At 38.6% G+C, this 16,835-nt stretch overlaps 1 protein-coding gene across 4 annotated transcripts in view; it reads right to left on the bottom strand.

The window, feature by feature from the left end:
* Positions 1–13,734, bottom strand: part of INPP1 (inositol polyphosphate-1-phosphatase) — a 33,830-nt gene extending 20,096 nt beyond the window's left edge. Inside the window, exon 1 of one of the 4 annotated variants that reach the window (XM_036858708.1) lies at positions 13,543–13,734. The gene's annotated coding sequence lies outside the window, so the exon portion shown is untranslated. Of the gene's footprint in view, positions 1–5,926; positions 6,167–13,542 lie in introns of those variants that run through there. The other 3 variants (XM_036858707.1, XM_036858706.1, XM_036858705.1) reach the window with 3 other exon arrangements.
* Between the last annotated feature and the right edge of the window lie 3,101 nt (positions 13,735–16,835).

The following is a 16,835-nucleotide window of genomic DNA, read 5'->3' as shown; positions in this document are numbered from 1 at the left end:
CTTGCCTAAAGTATACATTTCAATGTCTTCCCAGAATGCATTTGAAAAGTATGAAAAAATATTCCATTTAGAAATACTTTTAAATTTGTTAGTGACCCTTTTTCATCCTCTTCTCCGGAGTGAGAAACACTTTCACTAAATAGAAACTCTTTTCTATCTGCTGTCTTCCAACTATATGCTTAAACTTTTATATGCTAAGAGATGTTTTTAGCATACAACCGAGGTGTCACAAATGAAACCTGAAATCACATAGAATACTAAAAAATGGAAGTAGATTCAGTATAGCTATCTTAACTGTGGGAAAGAATAAATATTTTTTTAAAATACAAATTTAATGCCTAATTCAAGGCAAAAAGAAATATGTATGGCTTGTAGAAACTTTTCCAGCAGAATATTATTTATAGCTTTGATAATTGTTAATCTTATCATTAATCATATTAATCCTCAAGTCCATTTTGAATGTTTGGTTTCCTTTTGCATGTAACGTTTTTCAGTCATTTTATCTTTTCTTTTGAAATTTTGCAACACTTACTTTCCGTACCAACTCATTTAACACTGCCTTTTATGGTCTATGTGGGCCACCGTGGGTGTGTGGTAGAAAGAGCCTTGTTTAGGCCACAGGGGAGCTGGTTCTTAGGCTCTGCTTGGCCTTTAACCAACCAGGTGTAAAACCCTGGCCACATGTGTAAGCTCTCAGGGACTTGTTTTCCTCATTTCTGTAAACATAAAAAAGGAAAAGAAAGAAGGGACAGAGAGGTTGGAGGGAAAGATTTCTATGGTCTGTTCCAGTTCAAAACTTCTCTATTTTTTTAATATCCACTTTCCATATAAAAGAGGTTGGGGACTATTATTCAGCCTTAAAAAGTAATGAGATTCTGTTACATGCCTCAACATGGATGAACCTTGGAAACATTATGCTAAGTGAAAGAAGCCAGACTTAAAAGAACGAATATTGTATGATTCCACTTATATGGGGTACCCAGAATAGTCAAACATAGAGACAGAAAGTAGGACGGTGGTTACCAGGGCTGGGAGGAGCAGGTAATGGGGAGTTATTGTTTAATGGATCCAGAGTTTCTGTTTGGGATGATAAAAAAGCTCTGGAGATGGACAGTGGTGATGGTTGCATAACAATGGTAACATACTTAATGCAAGTGAATTGCACACTTGGAAATGGTCAAAATGGTAAATTTTATGTTATATATATATATTTTACTACAATTTTTTAAAGAGTAAAATACAAATAAAATTACAGGTTCAAAAAAGTGTACATTTTTAGGGGCTTCCCTGGTGGCGCAGTGGTTGAGAATCTGCCTGCCAATGCAGGGGACACGGGTTTGAGCCCTGGTCTGGGAAGATCCCACATGCCGCGGAGCAACTAGGCCCGTGAGCCACAACTACTGAGCCTGCGCGTCTGCAGCCTGTGCTCCACAGCAAGAGAGGCCGCGATAGTGAGAGGCCCGCGCACCGCGATGAAGAGTGGCCCCAGCTTGCCGCAACTAGAGAAAGCCCTCGCACAGAAACGAAGACCCAACACAGCCAAAAATAAATAAATAAATACATTAGTTAAAAAAAAAAAATGTACATTTTTAAGGCTTTTGATGTTTATCATCTACCTAATAAGGGCATAATAAATATTTTTTGGTTGAATGAAAAAAAAAAAGGTTGGGGCGGGGTCATGAAAATTAAGTTGAAAGAGGGCACTAAGGCTCTTTGCCTTGTAGTTGATTTTGCACTGCAATCACGCTGGTTTTTATATTTAGTGTGTGATAATACGCTACAGCGGTTTGGGTTAATGAACATTATTAGGAAGGCCTAAGCCCCACCCCCCCATGCCTGCCCTTGGGGCACCATTGCTCTCTCTAATAGGCTGTAGGTTCCTTGCGAGCAGGATACACAATTTTTCCATCTCCCCATGATACACAATTTTTCCATCTCCTCATGATACACAGTGGGAGTTCTGTAATTTAATTGACTGATTTTCATTCCATTAGAGATAAACATGTTTAAAAGGATTTTCTTGCACTAAAATTAATCTGTAAGGGATTATTCATTATGCAAATTTTAGGATGATAACTGTTAGGAAACACATTCAAACGAGTTCTTTATAGAACTTCTTAGAAGATGGTTATTATTATTTATTTCTGCAATGATAAATTACATGACCTAAAATATATTCTCTGAATATTATAGCAAGAAAGTAAAAGTCAGCGATCACATTGGGTATCATTTTGGCAGGCTGGGTTTATGGCAGCATATCTCTTATCATTCTACTTCCATTTTGTAGAGGTGAATGTTTATTTTTAACAGATATTGACAAATGTTGAATACAACAATGCATAATACTGAATGTAACATATGCCTTCAAAGGAACATAAAGTGATAGAATATTTATAGTACCTTTTACTTGAAAAGGTCTAAGTACTAAAACGATATAAATGGCCCATTAAAGCCACTCCAAAATACAAATATACTCAATGCTCTTGCATTCTTGCTAATCCTGCAACCATAGATAAATGTCTAAGCTAGTTAATATTTACCTTCTTGATCTGAGTTTTCATTTCTATTTCCCCCATTCTTTGCTATTCATGAAGCTTACAATCAACCATATTTTTAAAACAGACCTTTCACGATTCCCAGATCAAACTGGGATTATATGTGGTTATATGTGATTCTTGCAAATTCTCAGGAATTAACTAGAGGGGTTTTCTAGAACTTGGAAGATAAGATCCTATTTTTAAAACTACTGATGATAAAAAAAACCTTTTTAAGTACATTAGGATTACCTTAAGCAATATTAAATAACATTTTCCTTTGGTCATTTGAATTTAATCCTGTGCAATTTGTTACAACTCTCATTAGCATCGAGGGAAACCTAACCATCATCACTCTGTAAAGAAAAGGATAAATTTAAGTATCTATTGAAAAAGTTAGCAAATATTTACATTAATTTAAACTTGGATAATTGAGTTAAAAGATTTTAAACATTTACTTGATTAAAAATAAAAACAAGAAAGCAAAACAACCCTCCTCCACCCCTAAAACAAAAGAAAAAAAAAAAAGAAAAGCAAAATAAAAGAGAAAGAAAGAAAAGGAATGGAGAGAGAAAGAAACTGATACTTTCCATTGTGGTAATTCATCTTAATGAATTATTTTATAGATTAATACTTTATTTTGTCAATTTGTTTTTATATATAATTGACCACATTTTATGCTGAAATAAAGTTTTTTCTTTTTTAGATGGTGTTGGGTCATTTTAATAAAAGTTATAAATAAGTTACTAAAATTTGCATGCTGGTCTTCCCTGATTAGGAACGCAGAAAAAGTAACAAATAAGTCTGTTATATGAAAGAGAAATGATCAGGCACAATATTTTGCTGTAGATTACTATCACAGTAATTGCACTAAAAATCCATTAATAAAATGCTCTTATAACATTAAAGGACTTGAATTAAGATTGCTTACCACAAAAAAGAGACTGAACATGTAAAAATGTTTGCTGGGCTTCCCTGATGGCACAGTGGCTGAGAATCCGCCTGCCAATACAGGGGACATGGTTTTGAGCCCTGGTCTGGGAAGATCCCACACGCTGCGGAGCAACTAAGCCCGTGCACCACAACTACTGAGCCTGCGCTCTAGAGCCCTTGAGCCACAACTGCTGAGCCCGTGAGCCACAACTACTGAAGCCCACACGCCTAGAGCCCGTGCTCCGCAACAAGAGAAGCCACTGCAATGAGAAGCCAGCGCACCGCAACGAAGAGTAGCCCCCGTTCGCCACAACTAGAGAAAAGCCCGTGAACAGCAACAAAGACCCAAAGCAGCCAAAAATAAATAAATAAATAAACTTATTTTTTTAAAAAAGTTTGCTAAATTCAATCACCCCAGAAGGCTTGACTACAAAAGGATATAAAAGTTTCAGATTTCCTAAATGTGTGACATCATCATATTAGCAAAACCATAGCTTCCATTTAAGAACATGTTATGTACAGGAATGCTAATAGGTTATGTCAGCAACAGTTATTTCCCACTTGTGTTTCCCAATCTTGCCTTTTTTGTTTGTTTTGGTTTGTCCTTTTAAATTTTTATCATTTTGGCCTATCTTAAGTATCTTCTTTCCCTTAGAAATTCTAATTCAGGAAATCCCAAGTAGCAACCTGGGAGTCTTTTTAAACCAATATTATCCCCCCTTCCTCCCACTTGCCCACTACCCTAGGTAATTTTTTAAATTAGACAAGGTTGGGGACCACTGCTCAACACTAATCATGAGAGATGGGAAGCAAAGTGCTGTCAGCTCTGCCTTTATCTCTAAACTCCAAATCAAACAAAAACATCAACGTAGAGAGTTTTATTAGCTTCGTTACAAGATTCAAATATTTTAACAAGGACATTTATTGAGGACACACATCCAGAAAAAGTTCTCATATACACCATCCTCATGTTTAATAAATGAAGAAGACACTTGGTTTTATTAATCACTTTATATAACATCATTATCTTTTAGGCAATTTGTCTACAAGATGAAATAGATTAAGACATTTTCTAAGTGGCAACAGAGACAGAAATAAAAGCAGAAGTAAATAAATAATGAATAACTTTATAACTTTTGTTTCACAGGCCTTATATGTCAAATAAGACATGATCATTTTTTTTCAGAACTACCACAAGTATAGCTGTAATTTAAATCTGTAATAAGATATTCCACATTAAATGGCATGAGTCCAAGCTGCAGTTTCCAACCAAGTGGTGATTTAGTCCAATAACTTGAAAAGAAACGGTAGCTTTCTCTATGAAAAAGTAAAATGTAACTTTATGCCTTTTACATAATCTTCTTCATGACTAAGAACTAACTGCAAGAGTAGTATAAAAATCCACAAAAGCTTAAAAATAGATTCTAAATAAGAATGCAAACAAATATCTGCCTTGAAAAAATGAACTCTTCCATTGCCCTTTTCCCCCCCTTCTATAACCTATTTTAAAAGGTAAAAAATGAGGTCACTTAGCTAATTCATCAGTCAATAGTAGTTCGGTGGATTATTTTCATCATTAGACTATTATCAGGTTGAGCAGGGCTGATCCTTATCAACTTCTTTGGTTTCAAAGCTAGGAATCACAGCAAAACGGCCAAAAACTGTTTTATTCAACATGTGGGATGCACTCAAGTGGTCTATCCACACAGCCTTAACCCACTGTTCTTTTGAAGTGAACGCCATTCACACAGTGGGCAAACTTCTGCTTATTCAACGCCTTAAAATTTGCTTTAAAACGGAAAATCTCCAAAGTACACACCTTGATTGTTTATATGTATTCTTCATGAATGTACTAAATAATCTAGGGATTTTTTTCAGGCTCTTCATGTCTAACAGTATACACGATTCAGCCAAACCCATGTTAAATATCCGCATCCCCCTGCCCCACTACTCTATTCTGGCCACACCAACTAAATCTGCACGTCTCACCAGACCGCCTTTCAAAATGCAGTGAATTAAAAGCAAGGAGGCAAAGACTTTTCTAAATATAGTCCCTTCATGTTATTTTACGCTCATCTAGTAGGTCACTAGTGGCAGCCAGCAGCAATGGACACTAACAAGCATCTCTCAAAGCAAAACCAAGGGGCGCTTGACAGCTACGCCATCTACACTTTCAACCCGGCCCACTGCTCTCGACAACTGTCAGATCAGCTTCTTCGACCTAAAAATGCTGATCGAATTAAAAAAAAAAAATTGTTTGCCGATCTTTCTTCCCACCGTCTACTTCTTTCGGGTCGTTTCTGCGGAGCCCAGGGAGCCGCAGGACTCGAGAGCTCCTCCGCCCGGCTGGTTGCAGCAACGATGTGGGCCGGGCCGGGTGGCAGCCTCGCTGCAGCGGACAGAGGTCATCACAGGCCGGGCGGAGAGGCAAGGAGCCCTGCTGGCCCAGATTTACTCACCTACCTTCCGGAGAGGCGATGGGTGCGTGCTGGTCGGGGACCCGAATCCGAGCAGGAAGGGAGGCTGTGGCGCCGAGGCGAGAGGGGCGTAAAGAGGAAAGCGTATTACCTAAGCCGGGATGCGGAGCCCAGAAGGAGGCTGCAGCCTTTCCCTCCAGAAAACGGAAGAGGCGGGGGAGGAGGAGGAGGAAAAGGCGGAGGAGGTGGCCGGGCGTGGGAGGCTAGCCGAGGGTCGCCGGGCGTCTGGCCGCAGGCTCAGCCAGAGGGCGAGGGGCTGGGAGTGGTCATCGGAGGGCGAGGCGCAGCCGGGCGGCGCGCTGCCACGCTCTCCCGGGATCGCAGACCGCAGCATCCGCCAGGCCGCCGCCCTCTTGTTTCCTCCCGGACCACGGCGTGGAAACGCGCGGTGACGCCTCGAGGCTCCCGGGGCGAACGGGGGCATCCCACGCCTGCCTGCAGGAGCCCGGGGTCTGCAGCGTCGCAAGTGGAGCGTGATGATTCAGAGGGGAGTGCCAGGAAGCAAAGGGTTCCAGGGTCACCTCATCCACTGTTTTTGTTTTCTTCTTGCAGCCGCCCCCAAATTCGCTTTTGATATCTTCCTCCTCCATTCTTCCGTACTCTTTTTTTGAGGATTATGGTTTTGATACACGGGTTGGCAGCTGTGAAGATGGACTTCCTGCCGGTGGCAATCGGGTCCCGTTGTTCTAATAGAAATGTCAAGCGTGCTGGTTGTGCTGCAAACCCTAGCAGTGTCTCCTGGGCGCTTGACTTAACAAGGTGTGGGCCTAGGGCCACCTTGACCGGAAGCACACCGTGGGTAGGGAACTCTTCTCTCTTCAACACTCTAAACTGTGGGATTCAGTATACCTTAAAGATGGCTTTGAATGGTGGGTCGTGATAGGAATGGGTGATGATGGGGGGAAGGGTAGACATTTTTAAAGGGCAACAGAGTGTTGAACAGAAGGGGTCTGGCCGGTGGCCCAGCAGGCTGGATGTTGTTTGTGAGCACACGGGGCCTTCTAAAGTCCTTCACACATCCTTTAACTTCATGGCACACCTAGGAAATAATCTTGTCTGCAGGACCCCAAGTGGGGCAAACAGAGGAGGCTGCTCACGCAGGAGGGACTGGGCCCTTCCACCTTGGAGGGCAGAGGAGACCACTGTGTACATACCTGTAACCCATTCCATGGCATGAAATCAGGAAGCTCTGTTTTAAAGTTCTAGCTAGCAGGTTTTCTTATCTACATTTCCCCAAACCTCCTGAGTTGTCAAGTCTTGGTCCTCAGAGCTGTGGGGAACCACCAGGACGGGGGCCTGGGGGTAATACTCAGCTTGTCGTAGTCCAGGAAATGGTGCTTAAAACTTTGCATCTCCCGGGCGGAACTCATCTTTCTGCTCCCAGCCTGCTTCTTATGGTCTCTGACTGAGACAACTCCTCCTTCACATCCCCCACCCCACCCCATTATCGGGCTTTCACTCACTAGCAAGTCCAGCTGATCCATTCTGTCTTCTCTCTCAGATTCATTTTTTAGGTCCATCCCCTGTATTATTGTTTATTAATCAGTCTAATAATTGTATCTAGTCTCATTTCTATCTGTGATGGAAAGATCAAGAAATAGTTTGAACATAATCAACTATACTCCAATATAAAATTAAAAAGTTAAAAAAATATATCAAATCAAAACAAAACAAACAAACAAAAAGAAACAGTTTGATATTTGGAAGTAAAGAGATAGCAGATACCAGAAGAGTTAGAATGTAAAGAATTTGCCCCTAGGGAGCAGGAATTGGGGGAGGGGGGGGGTGGCACAGGAGACTGCTGTTTTTGTGACACAGCAATATGCCTCTACGACCTAAATCTAGTCCACTTTCCACTTGGCTGCCACGGAGATGATCCTACATCACACCTCTCAATAGGTTGCTTGCTTAAAAGCTTTCACTGGCTCCCAGGTCCTATCAAGAGCAAGCTCCTGGGCATGGCTTTCAAGGCCTCTCTCCCCCTCCCATCTGTCAATCCTGCCCCCTCACACTTGACATGCCATTTTACCACACCACATCTAGTTTCCTAAATGCACAAACTAGTTTCATTCCTTTGTGCCTTTATACAGGTTATTTCTTTTGCCTGGAGTATTCTCATGCTGCTGTGATAATAGCTAATGGCACGAGGCTAAGTGCTTTTTGTGTTCTATAGCTGTTCATTCTTATATCAACCCTGTGGTAGGATTACTGTTATCTCAATAAATAATAAAACTGTGACTTAGAGAGGTTAAGTAATTTACTCAAATATGTAGCATATGGTGAGGCCAAATTTGAACCCAGCTATATGACTCCAGGACTCACATTATTTTACCTGTTCATACTTTAAAAACTTTTCTCAGACACTAAATTTGAGCAGGATTTAAATTGTAAAATGTTTTAAAAGTCTTCAAAGTGCAAGGAGAAAATATAAGTGAATTGCTTTTCATCTCAAAGTAAGCATGGAACAAAGGACAAAATTACAAAGGAAAAGTGACAGATTTGACTATAGAATTTTTAACTTCTTTCATCAAAAAGGCCCATAGAGTAAAATTAAAACACAAGTAAAAATTATCCAAAAATGTGCAATATATATGAAAGATAAGAGAGTAACATCCTCCTTTAATAAAACGGTCTTACAAAGAAAATATAAATATCTTGTTTTTAAAAATGGGCAAAAATGTAAATTAGTTAAATCATGAAAGTAGAATGCAAATGGCCAAACATATTTTTAAGGGAAGTGAAAATGTAAAATGATAATGCACCTTCAAGTTGACTGAGAATAAAAGAATAGAGCTAGTGATTTGGGCCAGCGACCCTTGAGGCAGGATGTGTGGTAGGTGAGCAAGCTCCCTGCTGAGAAGGGCATAAATTGCTTCAATGTTTCTGGAGGGCAATTTGGCAGAATGCAGTAAAAGCCTCAAAAATGCTCACACCCTTTGACTCAAAAATTACATTTCTGGGAATTCATAATGCAGGGATTGACAAATATTTTCTATAAAAGTCCAGATAGTAAATACTTTAGGCTTTGCAGGCCACATGTGTCTTTCTGGCTTTTCTTCTTTGTGTGTGTGCTTTTTTTCTTTAACCCTGAAAAAATGTGAAAGCTATTAGCTTGAGGGCTGTAGAAAAACTGGTTGTGGCCTGAAATTGGCCTGAGGTCAGTAATGTGTGCAGTGTTGACTGCAAGAAAGTTCATCACAGTGGATTTGGTAATAGCCAAAAGGATAAAGCAACTAAATGTCTGAGGATAGAAATTAGCTACAACCATGTGTGAAACAAGTTTTTTAAAGTTTTAAATGTTTAAAAAATTTTCAGAATGATATTTATTGCATGAGATAGTATTCATGATTTGTTAAGTGGAAAAATACAGTTTACCAAAGAATATCTGTTATCCCAAATACAACATAATCATGTGTATCTATGCATAGAAGAAGAACTGGAAAGATATAAACACCCTAAGATGTTGATAGTGGTCTTGGGGTGGGGGTGATATTGTAGATATTTGGGTTTTTTTGTTGTACGTATGTGTTTCCCATAGTGAATATGTATTGTTTTTGTAATAAGTAAAAATACAAGAAACTTTGCTTGGGCAGCAACAAGGCCCTTAGTTGTCAGTTTGAGAAAATCTTCCCCAAATTCACTTCCCCTGTCTCTGTGTGCTCCCTGAACACATCATGATCTTTTTTTTTTTCCTAACAAAATGATTCTTTTATTGCTATTTTTTTTATAACGATCTTTTGACTACCATTATTTACTTAATTGAAGAATGGTTAATACCTTCGTTTAGTTATGCATTCCTCTTTTATTGGACATCTGGGTTCCCAGTATTTCACTATTGTAAGTATGCTGGTTATTTTCTACTTGCTGTCTGCCAGATCCATTTTCCTTCCTTCTCTGCCGGACTCTGTGCCTCAGAAGGCAGAACTTTCATAGACTATTTTCTCTGGGTTCTCTTGCCGGCTGGCTTCCCGTTAGGATTGACCAGTGGGTGATACCAAAAGCAGGTTGGAGAGTGGAAAATGGAAAAAGGTTGGGGTATTTCTTCCCACCTCTTTTGCTGCTTTGGTCCTCTAAGGCTCCTGTAAGGCAGCCCCTACCGCTTTGCTAATTTGATCTCCTCCCCTTATCCCTTCAGTCCTAGCAGTGGTAACAGCTTCTTACTGTTGCAAGAGGCTGGGTACCTTCACATCGAATTGTTTCCCTTCACCCAACCCTAAACCTAACCCAAAATTTATGTAAATAGTCAGTTCAATAAAATCTCTTCTGTCAGAACACCTAAGTGGAAATTGGTTCCTGTTAGGACAGACTGATGTATTAAAGAACACTGGTGAGGGACTTCCCTGGTGGTCCAGTGATAAAGAATCCGCCTTCCAATGCAGGGGACCCAGGTCCCATCCCTGATTGGGGAACTAAGATCCCACATGCAGCGGGGCAACTAAGCCCCTGTGCCTCAACTAGAGAGTCCGAGTGCTGCAAACTACAGAGCCCACGTGCTCTGGAGCCTGTGTGCCACAACTAGAGAAAACCCGCACCAACTAGAGAGCTCGCGTGCCACAACAAAAGATCCTGCACGCAGCAAAGAAGACCCAATGCAGACAAAAAAAAAAAAAAAGAATGCTGGTGAACATCATGGATCACAAATCTTTTATTTCTTATGCAACAGGCCCTGTATTCTCACATTTTACATCTGAGCTTTTGACTATTTGCAAGATAATTATAGAATGATTTACAAGTTTCCTGAAGCAGGAATTTGAATTACTGTGAGGCCAGTGTTTGGGAATGTAACATTTTGACTATTGTTCTCCACTTCTCCAGACACTTTTTGAGAAGACTCCATTGCATTTTATTGAAGAAATCATATACTACAATATAGTGGTGTTCAAATTTTGATGTTTTCAGTGGAATCCATAAGAAAATATTCGTAAGTATCAAGCCTAACATATAAGTGAGATAAAAGTCACATACAGATTTGGGTGAACCTTCTTTCTCATCTTTGAGGCAGACTCAGGACATCCCTGCAGAATTCCCGGGCCCCTTGGAACACATTTTGAAAATACAGACTTGGAGAGTCCAAGAGTCTGGAAGATATATCCTTCATAAGTATCAAGTGTCTATTACATTTCTCTAGGTTAGATTCCTAGAATTACATGGTAAACCATATGACTTTGCCAATTGCCCTTCAAAACACTCTTCACTGTGAATGATGTTGCTTTCCTCATTACTGCATCTATTATCAAATACACACAAACAAAAACATTCCTAATTTCTCATTATGGTTTTAATTGCATTTTATTATTTTTGAGAGGTTTCTTTTCCTTGTCTAGTTGTCATTTGTATTTCCTTTTCTCCTTTTCCTTCCCACCTTTTTTTAGCTGCCTTTTCATGTTCGACCATTTCTCTATTCATTCAATACATATTAATTCCTTATATCTGGGTATTATGCTAATGAATTTAAATGACAAACAATACAGTTATGCCTCTGCCCTCATGGAGCTCACAAACTAGCAATATTTGAGTCTTACTATGTACCTTGTTTAATTCAATTAACAATATAGTAGTATGGCAACCCTTTGTCACTTTTGTTATGAATAATTTTCTTAGTTTGCCTTTTATTGAAGGGTGTTTATTATTTACAAATTAAAAAATGTTTAATGTAGTCAAATCTATGGATCTTTGTTTTTATGCCTGGAAAATCCTTTTAAAACCAAAGATCAGATCAATATTCACTTATATTTCTCCTGATATTTTTTACTATTTGAATTTTTAGATTTAAGTCTTTAATAATCTGGAAGTTATTTTGAGAAGCTCTAAATTGATTTCCCCCCACCCAAATATCTAATTTTTTTTTCTCATATCCAAATAGCCAATTTTCTTGACATCATTACTGAACAGATATCCTTTTCCCACTAATCTCTGATGACAAATACATCATGTATTAAGCTCTTTTATACCCTAGGCTATATTGGGTCCTCTATTTTCTTTCATTCATCTGCCTTTGGATTACTGTGCCAATGGCAAAGTTTTTAATAGCAAATGGGTAATTCTCCACCAAAATTCACTCTTTCCAAATATTCAAAATATTTATGTTTTCAGATGAAATTTATTAACTAACTTCTTATTATAAAAGTAATGCATTATGAAGACAAGTTGTGGAAACTTTGAGAAAACGTGAAAAAATATAAAGAATGAAACAAAACCCATACCAAATTCTATGACCATTAACATTTGGAGTATACTTGCCATCTTCTCTGTGTGTTTATGTATATATTATTTCTACAAATGTTACTAAGCATACTGTTTTGTAAACTGCTGTTTAATCATCACATATGAGCATTTCACCATGTCATTAAATATTCCTTTGAAATATGATTTTTAATGACACATTAGCCGAGGCCTCTAGCATAAGGGTCGATAGCAGAGTGTCAGCAGGCAGCTCTCACAGCCTCCTAGACTCAGTCATATCCTTTACTCAGTCATAGCAAACTAGCACTGAGGTCACCAATTGTTGTCACATGGATCAACATTGCATGCCTCCCACTGTCATACCTCATAGCTTGAAATCAGCTGTTGGAAACTTGAAATTGGTTTTGACTGTAATTCACTGGATTATAATGAGTTTTGGAGCATTTGCCACCTATAGCTCATCTGTTAGGCGTATGTAAAAATGACTCAACCGTAAGATATGAGGTAGCTAACAGATAGGCAAAAATGTAGGTTACTCACACAAGAACTAAATTTGAATTGATTTAGTGTAAGAGATTCCTAGCACCATATTGCACAATCTTATTTTTGTGTTCCCTTAAAAATCATTAACTAGGGCTTCCCCAGTGGCACAGTGGTTAAGAACCTGCCTGCCAACGCAGGCGACACGAGCTCGAGCCCTCGTCCGGGAAGATCCCACATGCTGTGGAGCAACAAAGCCCATGCGCCACAACTACTGAGTCTGCACTCTAGAGCCCACGAGCCATAACTACTGAGCCCGCATGCCCTAGAGCCCGTGCTCTGCAAAAAGAGAAGCCACCACAATAAACGCGCGCACCGCAGCGAAGAGTAGCCCCCACTCGCCACAACTAGAGAAAGCCCGCGCGCAGCAACAAAGACCCAATGCAGCCAAAAATAAATAAATAAATAAAACAAATAAATTTTAAAAAATCATTAACTAATATAAGTCGTTTATACTTTCCTTAGAAAAGGCTGAACAACTCTCATGAAAACAAAGCATATCCATGATTTTCTTAAAGATTTGGGGAAGAATCCTTAACATCTGTGATAGAATATTTAAAACTCCTTGAGTTTTTCTTAAATTACAGTGCAAATTTACTAAACTATATAAACTAGGGGGCTTTGAGCGTGGTATTGAGGGCTACATGTAGCTGAGATCCTACAAAAGCAAAGGGTAAATTTCTAGAACAAGTCATGCAGATATATTTGTAAGCACTTTCCAATGTATGGGAACATAGGCTTATCTCTAACAAAGTTTCACCAGGCCTGAGTGTTTATCTTTACTCTCTCACACCCTATACACACAAACACATACACATGTAGTATATATACTTAAAACTTCATAAAATAGGAATTATCTTTTTTTTTTCACTTACCTTTCCACAGAAGGGTTGCTTACTGAATTCCAAGATGTAAAATATAATAAATGCCAAAGTCTTGAAGTATATAGTTACTTAGGATCTGAGTTTCCCCCTGTCTCAAGGGAATTAAAAGCCGGAATCTGAGAGCAAAAAGTTCAGGGAAGGGACTCTGGATTGCCTTCCCCTGTGCTTCATCTGAACACTTTTTTAGTAAACTGCCCAGCCCAGCCCCTACTGATTAGGTGTACAATTCTCTGCCATTCAGTACAAAGTTTTTCCTCTGGAACAGGCATGTTATCAATGAGTCATTTCCTTCAATTGTTAGAGTTTCCTGAATATTTTCTTGTTTACTTTAGCCATCCATGGAAGACCCTAAAATCAACTTATGTTGGAGACTCCCTGATACCCTTTAGTTTGTAAAACAATTTCCTGCGTATTTTGTTATCTTGAGTATTTATATCCTCATTGCTTATTCCTTTTGTGTATTTTGCTTTGGAATACATTTGCCTAGCTTTTTTTAGAACTGTTAATTTTGTAATCTATCTTTTGGATATTACATGGTAAGTGTGAATGTGACACTAATTTCATAGGGAAAAGTGCATTAAAATTCTTTAAACCTCTTAGGCATTCAAAAATAGAACTTTAAGAAGCTTGTTTAAAACATCTAACATGCAGAATCAAATTCTTTTCCAAAACCACACCCTCCATACCTCATGTTCCCAAATTATTCTGGTAAAAACTTAAGCCAGGGCTTCCCTGGTGACGCAATGGTTAGGAATCTCCTGCCAATGCAGGGGACACGGGTTCGAGCCCTGGTCGGGGAAGATCCCACATGCTGCGGAGCAACTAAGCCCGTGCACCACAACTACTGAGCCTGCTCTCGAGAGCCCACGTGCCACAACTACTGAAGCCTGCGTGCCTAGAGTCCATGGTCTGCAACAAGAGAAGCCACCACAATGAGAAACCCGCACACCGCAACAAAGAGTATCTCCTGCTTGCCACAACTAGAGAAAGCCCACGCGCAGCAATAAAGATCCAATGCAGCCAAAAATAAATAAATAAAATAAATAAATTTATTAAAAAAAACCAAAACTTAAGCCAACAAGAGACTGGAAAGGCAAGAGGAGACAAGAAGTAGATCTCTCATATGCAAATTACACTGTGTTTTTATTTTGTTAAGTAACTTCCTTCTATGGTACATAAAGTTCATCATTATTTAGGTAATATTAGGAGACAAATATATTTTGCCAATGGGGTTGTACTATTACTCCTAACACCTCACAACTTAAAAATAATTTTAGCTTTCATAATGTCTTCACAGATATTGAACTTTTGATCCTAAATGCTTTTCACAAGTTTTTTCTTATAGAATGTACTGTCACTGAAATGTTTACTAAAATGTTTGCTTATTGTGATTAATTTTGAGTTTCCACAAATGAAATGTTATAAATGGGAAGAAAACATTGGAAAATTAGAAAGAACATGTACTTGTCTCCTGTTTTTGTTGTTGCTGTTCACATAGTTTGTTTTTTTTTTAACACTTTAAAAAAAAATACATATTTATTTATTTATTTTGGCTGCGCCGGGTCTTTGTTGTGGCATGCAGACTTCTTAATTTCGGCATGCTTGCTTGATCTAGTTCCCTGACCATGGATCGAACCCGGGTCCCCTGCATTGGGAGTGCAGAGTCTTACCTACTGGACCACCAGGGAAGTCCCAGTTCTTTTCGTCATAGATATTTTTCCTCCCCTTTTTTCACAAGAAAAGTTAAATATATTACCTGACATATACAGTTAAATTTTATCTTGGAAATAGCAACAAATGTGGTTCAGCTGATGCTTCTGTGAGGACCAATGAATTAAATGAAAGTTGCAGACTATTGCTTGACACCAAGATGAGGAAAAGGACGCTAATTCCCAGTCACCATGCACTTCTCCATTGCCATTTCTGGTCTCCTGCCCACCATCCCTTTAGATAGTCTTATCTCCTGGGTGATTACGGAGGTTTTGTTCTCAACATACTCCAGGGTCTAGGAGGAGATGAGTGTACAGCAGCAGCTGTCTCTCATTTGTTGTTGTTGAAGTCACAACTTAAAACTTGAAAAAAAGCAATCTTTGATGTTACCATTTACCATAAATTTTTCATCAGCTGCAAATTATTTCCTACCTCATCCCTGAATCTTAAAAACACGTATGAAACATTGTTGTCTTGCCTTGCACTGTCTTTTCGTTTTAAGTGAGTATTTTGCTCCTAAATATAGGCAGAAATTTTACAAATTTTGATTGATCTTACCACTAATAACATAGGATGTGTTGTTTTGGTTTTTTAATTTAGGGTTTGGAGGCAAGGGTCTCAAAGGCGGGTTTCTGAGCATTGCAGCTGCACAGAACACTGATATTCACAATTTTCTCTTTCCTTACCCTCTATCTTTATCTTCCATTGGGAAAGTGAATATAGCATTAAGAATAGTAGCAAGCCTCACCAACCAAACACCAGACAATACAAAAGTGACTCTGAAAGGACTCAAAGTCTTCCCATATGAGTGGAAAAGCATACTATTTCAACAGTCATTTGATTTTATTTCTCCTCCTCCAAAGAAATACCAAATATTAAGAAATCCAATGTTCATAAGAGGGAAGTATATGAATACTTTAAGGCAAATTTTAATCTACTTACATATTATTATTGCTGTGTATAGATACATACAATTCTAGGGAATTGTAGGGAAACCTAGAAGAGTTTAAAGGTTATAATTATTACAGAAGATTTTCCTGATTACATAGGTCCCGGTTGGACTGGCTAACATCACAGTATTTGTAACTCTACTTACCAAACTTGGTAGGACAGGTCAATTTACTCATTTACTCACTGCGGGACGTTTTAGTGGTAATTTTAAATATTTATTGCTAAACTGAGCTCCTCAAGACTGTATTGATATAATATCCATATTTTAAAATAATGAAGATAATTTGACATTGCATATTAGAAATATGCGAATTATTAGAAATATGCAAATAGACATTTGTACTATTATTATGTACCAAGGTTTACGTTTTTTGAAAATACAGAGCTTTATAATATCAGTGTTATATCTTATGTTGTGTATGTAAGAGTTATGCATGTATTTTAATTTTAATTATTAAGGACACAGTTCTGCATGCAAAATCAAGCAATGTATGAAAGTTTTTTTGTAAGAAATCTGTTTTGGAGGCACTACCTTATGGAAAAACGTAAGCCCTTCAATCTTCTTTGATGTGATACATTCATCACCTGCTGGCAACTTACTAGAAACCCAGTGCATGTAGTAA

Source organism: Balaenoptera musculus, chromosome 7 (assembly GCF_009873245.2).
Source record: "Balaenoptera musculus isolate JJ_BM4_2016_0621 chromosome 7, mBalMus1.pri.v3, whole genome shotgun sequence".
NCBI lineage: Eukaryota > Metazoa > Chordata > Mammalia > Artiodactyla > Balaenopteridae > Balaenoptera > Balaenoptera musculus.
The sequence above is the reverse complement of the archived record's forward strand: the minus strand, read 5'-3'. Positions and strand labels throughout refer to the sequence as shown.